This window comes from Anoplopoma fimbria, chromosome 11, assembly GCF_027596085.1.
Source record: "Anoplopoma fimbria isolate UVic2021 breed Golden Eagle Sablefish chromosome 11, Afim_UVic_2022, whole genome shotgun sequence".
In the NCBI taxonomy this organism is placed as follows: Eukaryota; Metazoa; Chordata; class Actinopteri; order Perciformes; family Anoplopomatidae; genus Anoplopoma; species Anoplopoma fimbria.
In genome coordinates, this window is record NC_072459.1 from 6,296,501 (window position 1) to 6,302,021 (window position 5,521).

The following is a 5,521-nucleotide window of genomic DNA, read 5'->3' on the forward strand; positions in this document are numbered from 1 at the left end:
CTCGCTCTCCCTGAAGAGAGGAGAACAGAGGAGAGAGAGAGCCTCAGCGAGGGGCAGAGGGAGGAGATGTGAGAGAGAGAGAGGGGGGGGGGTATTACTGTACATGCATTAATACTGGCTCCACAAATGGCTATAACAGTCACAATTCACACCTGACTGAGCGAATGGAGAGGCTCAAAGACGGCAGTGTGTGTGCAGGTGAATGTGTGTGTGTGTGTGAGTGTGTTTGGGTACTGGTCTCTGGTTCTTTCTCAGTGTGTGGATGTACTATAAATCTTTTTTTATTTAATGCTATAATAGAATTCATAATCGTGAGTCGAACCACACATGTACCGGGGGGAGAATGAAGAAACGGGCGGTGACCCCGTTAATGTAGAATAAAGAGCTGCAGTGATCCTACGAGGACGGGTTAAACCAACAACCACCACAGCCAACCAGTAAGTAGCAAGGATATGTTGCATAAAAATGTCACAGAATGCCATTGTGACATTAGAAATGCCATAGGCTCAGTCAGGTCACATGACCTCCTTATTGGGTATCATAAACACATTATAGTCGGTTATGTCCCTGCAGGAATGTTACTGTGATACCAGTGACGGGTCATGAGGCAAGTCCAGAGCATAAAGGAAGACTTTGTGGATGTTAAAATGGAGTATTAGAAAATACTGCGATGATTTAAAATGTTCTGTGAAATACAAACAAAGCATGTTGCGGGATTCACATTTTAATAGCTCAGAGAAAACAAATACATATTAAAAAGAAGTGAAGGAAATAAGAATGCAGTGAAGTACGATGAAGTCACTAAAACTCTGAAACTATCGGGCGCCACAGATATATTCCCCCCTCCTTATAATATAATAACAACATTCTCATGGCTTGACATTTTCTACCATACAGCATCTCCGTAGGCGATTGTACAAGCCTCCCACAGTGCTTTGCAGACTGCCTGGTCAAAAAAATCCTTCACTATTGATTTGACACATATATGGAGATGCATGGCCTACATTTGACCAGTGACCTGTTTGTCATTCTCAGTTATTGGTCGGTAAGCTGGAGGGTATACTGAATGCAAACCCTGTGAGTTTTCTTTAAGGGACGTCCACTGTACAGATCACCAGTCGACCATGACCATGACTACCATAGGAGCAAACACAAACTATACACTTTGCAAAGTCTTATTGTCTTCATTTATAAAGGAATCCACAATGCTGCCATTTAATTGGTTTATTTTGCTTGTAATGGAATTCACGGTGCCATGGTAAGATTTAGAAAGTCAATCTTTTCTTTGCTGTTGAAACACATTTGGCAATCTTTATCTTCGTAAAATATTATGTTAATGACCCCTCTGTTTCACGAGATAACAGCCAGAGTGCCAGATAAAGTCATGAGTCTGATTTTATCTATAAAATGGGGCGTAGTGGAGAGCAAGGTAGCTCTCCAATCAGAGGGTCGGTGGTTCGATACCCGGCTTCGGCAGTCGATGTGTCCTTGGGCAAGACACTTAACCCCAAGTTGCTCCTGAAGGCTTGCCATCGGTGTGGACTGGATGTTGCATGAATGTTAGTTAGAGTCTGATGGTGGCACCTTGCATGGTAGCCCTGTCATCAGTGTGTGAATGGGTGAATGATATGTAATACACTACTGACTGGATAAAAGCGTCTGCTAAATGACTGTAATGTAATGTAATAAAGACAGAAGCAGGTTTAACAGTATTATAGAGAAGAAAAGGTGAGTTCAAGTGGCAAAAACCAGATTATTCAAACCACGTAGGGTTTGATACAACCAGTGTACCATAACTTCTATCCATCACAAATCTCCATCCTGTTGAAGAAAGCTCATAAACGTCTGTACTTCTTAAGTAAAATTAAGAAAGCACTTTTGCAGAGGAGGAATAGAAAGCATCCTTACTGGACACATTACAAATTTGCATGTGATGTGCACGGCAAAGGACAGGAGGACTCTCGGCGGGTGATTAAAACCACCAAGTACATCTTTGGCACCCATCTACTGAGCATCAGTGATATTGGTGAGAAGAGGTGCCTGCGAACAGCTTAAAGGGATATGAAGAGACAAAACCCAGCCACAGTCTGTTTACTCTGCTGTTCCTAGAAAGAGATACAGAAGGATGAGCTGTCAAACCACCAGGCTTCAAAACACCTTCTTTCCTCTGGATGTGAGACTCCTCAACTCATCCTCCACCCTCCACATATAATGTTTGTGTTTTTTCTTCTGTAGCAAAATGGGACTACAATTTGCTTTTCGTTGTGCAACGCTGTTGTACTAATGACAGTAAAATAACCTTGAACCTTGTGACCTTGTAAGTTGCTCATCCAGGTCAGGGTTGCAGCAACAACAGGTAAAGAAAATAAAAAAAAACCTGTAACGTCCGCCACATGTGGAACTGGTTACAAACATCAGCATGTTGGTATTAAGGTGCTTTCTTCTCGCTCCGAGTGCCTCACACTCCTGTGCAAATCAGCGATCATGCTCCACTGAAGCCAGAAGGACAACATCAGATGCCCCCCCACAATGCCTTCATATTGGACTCTTTCCAGGCAGTTTGGCTGCACCTTCTTGAACATGAAATTCACAGACAGGGAAAAAGGGGGCATGGCACATCCTCACTGTGAAAGCATCCAACTAAATGCTAATAAGGCCAATTCAGCTCTCATAATTCCTGCAGCAAGTCCCTAAGGATTACAGAGGTAACATTGTCACAAGATTTGCTGAAATCCACAAAACCAACACACAGGATTGGCAAAATCCCATGAAACCCTAATTATCTGCAAAAGGATTAACTATTTTAGGAACACGTGAGACTACAGCTCAATCTAGCCCCGTTGGTTTATCACAAAAAGAGCGCCTGTAGCAGCACTCCCCAGGAAGTGTTAAAGGTGCCAGTATACTCCATCAGAACTGCTTGACTAGCTTGAGATACCGCCTTCCCCTAAAAGTAAATCTGACATTCGGTTTGGAGGTGAGAAAAGAACAGGGATTCAAACTTCTCTCTATCTTTTTAGACCATGACCAACAGAGTGCAACAATTGAAGGCCTTCCTGGTTCGATTGTCTGAAAATAGATGTTGTTATCCCCTTATTTCAACGCTATTGTGTCTTCCTTCGACCTCTGCAGCGGACAGAGATAAACACTTCTGCTTTCCGCTTTTCTAGTATAATGCAGCCTTTAGGGTGGAGTTTGCAGAACTAGATGTCGCCGATTTGTCAAACACAAGTCCTGTCCTTTGCCTAAACTCCCAAAGCCGTCTGCATTTCAGAGTGTTTTATTTGGGCTGAGTAACCGGCAAAACCCCAGGCCTCGGTTCAGCAGTCAACCCCAGTGTCCTCGCTCATGTCTCCTTCATGAACCACCAAGGAAATCAGTCGTTACCCTCCTAATGATCATACATTCAAGAGGTCTGTGTAAGAAAAAACATTCTGTGGTATGACTCAAGCTATGAATGGACAAAACTGGACATGTGTCGGACTGAAGGTGTCTGCATGTGATTGTGTGTGTGTGTGTGTGTGTGTGTGTGTGTGTGTGTGTGTGTGTGTGTGTGTGTGTGTGTGTGTGTGTGTGTGTGTGTGTGTGTGCGATGGCTTGAGGATACCAGTGGTGGCAGACATGCTGGGCTGCCTTGTGTGTGGTGTGTGTGTGTGTGTGTGTGTGTGTGTGTGTGTGTGTGTGTGTCTGTCTGTGCGACATGCTGGGGGAGGGAGACGAGGGGTGTTACCAGGTCACCAAACAGCTGTCTGAGAGACAGAATGGCCGCAAGGGCACACACACACACACACACACACACACACACACACACACACACACACACACACACACACACACACACACACACACACACAGGGAGGGTAACTCAACCACAAATATGAAACAGACAGACATGGAAACAGATGCTACAGTATCTACGGCCACCCACACACACACACACACACACACACACACACACACACACACACACACACACACACACACACACACACAACATACACACCACTTCAAAGCAACACACAGAGATCAATTAGTTTCCCTTATATTTCCTAATATTTTTATTGAGACTATCATTCAGTACTTCCTGTGTTTTTTTATATTCAGTAATCTGATCACAAAAATCAATTCCTAATTTATTTATCTCTCTCTCTCTCTCTCTCTCTCTCTCTCTCACACACACACACACACACACACACACACACACACACACACACACACACACACACAGCCGCTCTCTCACATACAAATCTATACAAGAGCAGAACACATAATCAACAGATTTCACACACACACACACACACACACACACACACACACACACACACACACACACACACACACACACACACACACACACACACACACACACACACACACACATAGTTCATATGAGTTCATATGAAGGTAGATAAATGAAGTTGTGGCACACATATGTGCAATTTCTTTGCATTGTCAGTGTTGAAAGAGAGAGAAGGAGAAAAAACGAACTTTTATAACATGTAGTGAAAAAGAATACATCAAGAAACTTAAAGTTAATTCAATTAAAGTTGCAGATTTTTCATCTATATACATTAAATGATTGACAACACAGAAATAATAGAAAAAGGATAAAGACGTAATGATGCACTTAGTTGATAAAATCCACATTTCAAAATGTGAAATGAACTTAATGTCCCCCTAAATTGATATCTAGTACTTTTGGAAATGAACTCCTGAAATGGACTCTGAAGATAATCAGTTTCAGCTACTCGCAGCTCATTTGGAATCTCATTGCAATGTAATCGTTGGAGTGAAACAACTTCTTATTCTTATTCTGTGTTGAACTCGGCGGCACACGATGTCAGGTATTCAGCATCCACCCACACTTTTTCTCCAAAGCATTTCCAGACCGAGCACCTATAAGCCTCATTAGCCACCGATGGAATAATATGATGAGATCAGGAATTATTCCACTTCCCTAAGCAGCATGACTTCATCCTTGATTGTTACTGCGCCACTGGTTGCATCACGAAATACCACTCATCTTGACCTTTTCCTGCATCACAGCGTAGCTTATATGGTGAACTCTTGGCTCCATGCAACCAAGCCCAGGCTTTCTTGGATTGTTTTCATCAATCATCTTTTTACTTTTTTGGAAAAGGTGCAGTTTTCTGGTGGCTTAAGAATTACTGTGTTTACAGATTTCCTTAATCAGATAATTAAGATTGATTTTTATGTCGTATTGGTCACATGATCGTGGACATGTACATGTTTTTGTCCCACCTTTCTTAGTTGGATATGGTCACCAGAAGGATCATTCACCCACCTCTCCACCTCGGACTAATAGTGTTACAACATGGACTTCTCCCTCCACCAGTAAAGGCCACTCACACCGCCGGTCTCGCAGGTATTATCGTGTTCACCGTCGAGGCGAGGAAGGTGAGGCGGCTGATTTGGAATGTCTTAACTTTGAAGCAAAAGTGGACGAGGCACGGCAACGTCCCCGAGCAAAACCTGCCAAATTAGTCATCTCACTGGTACA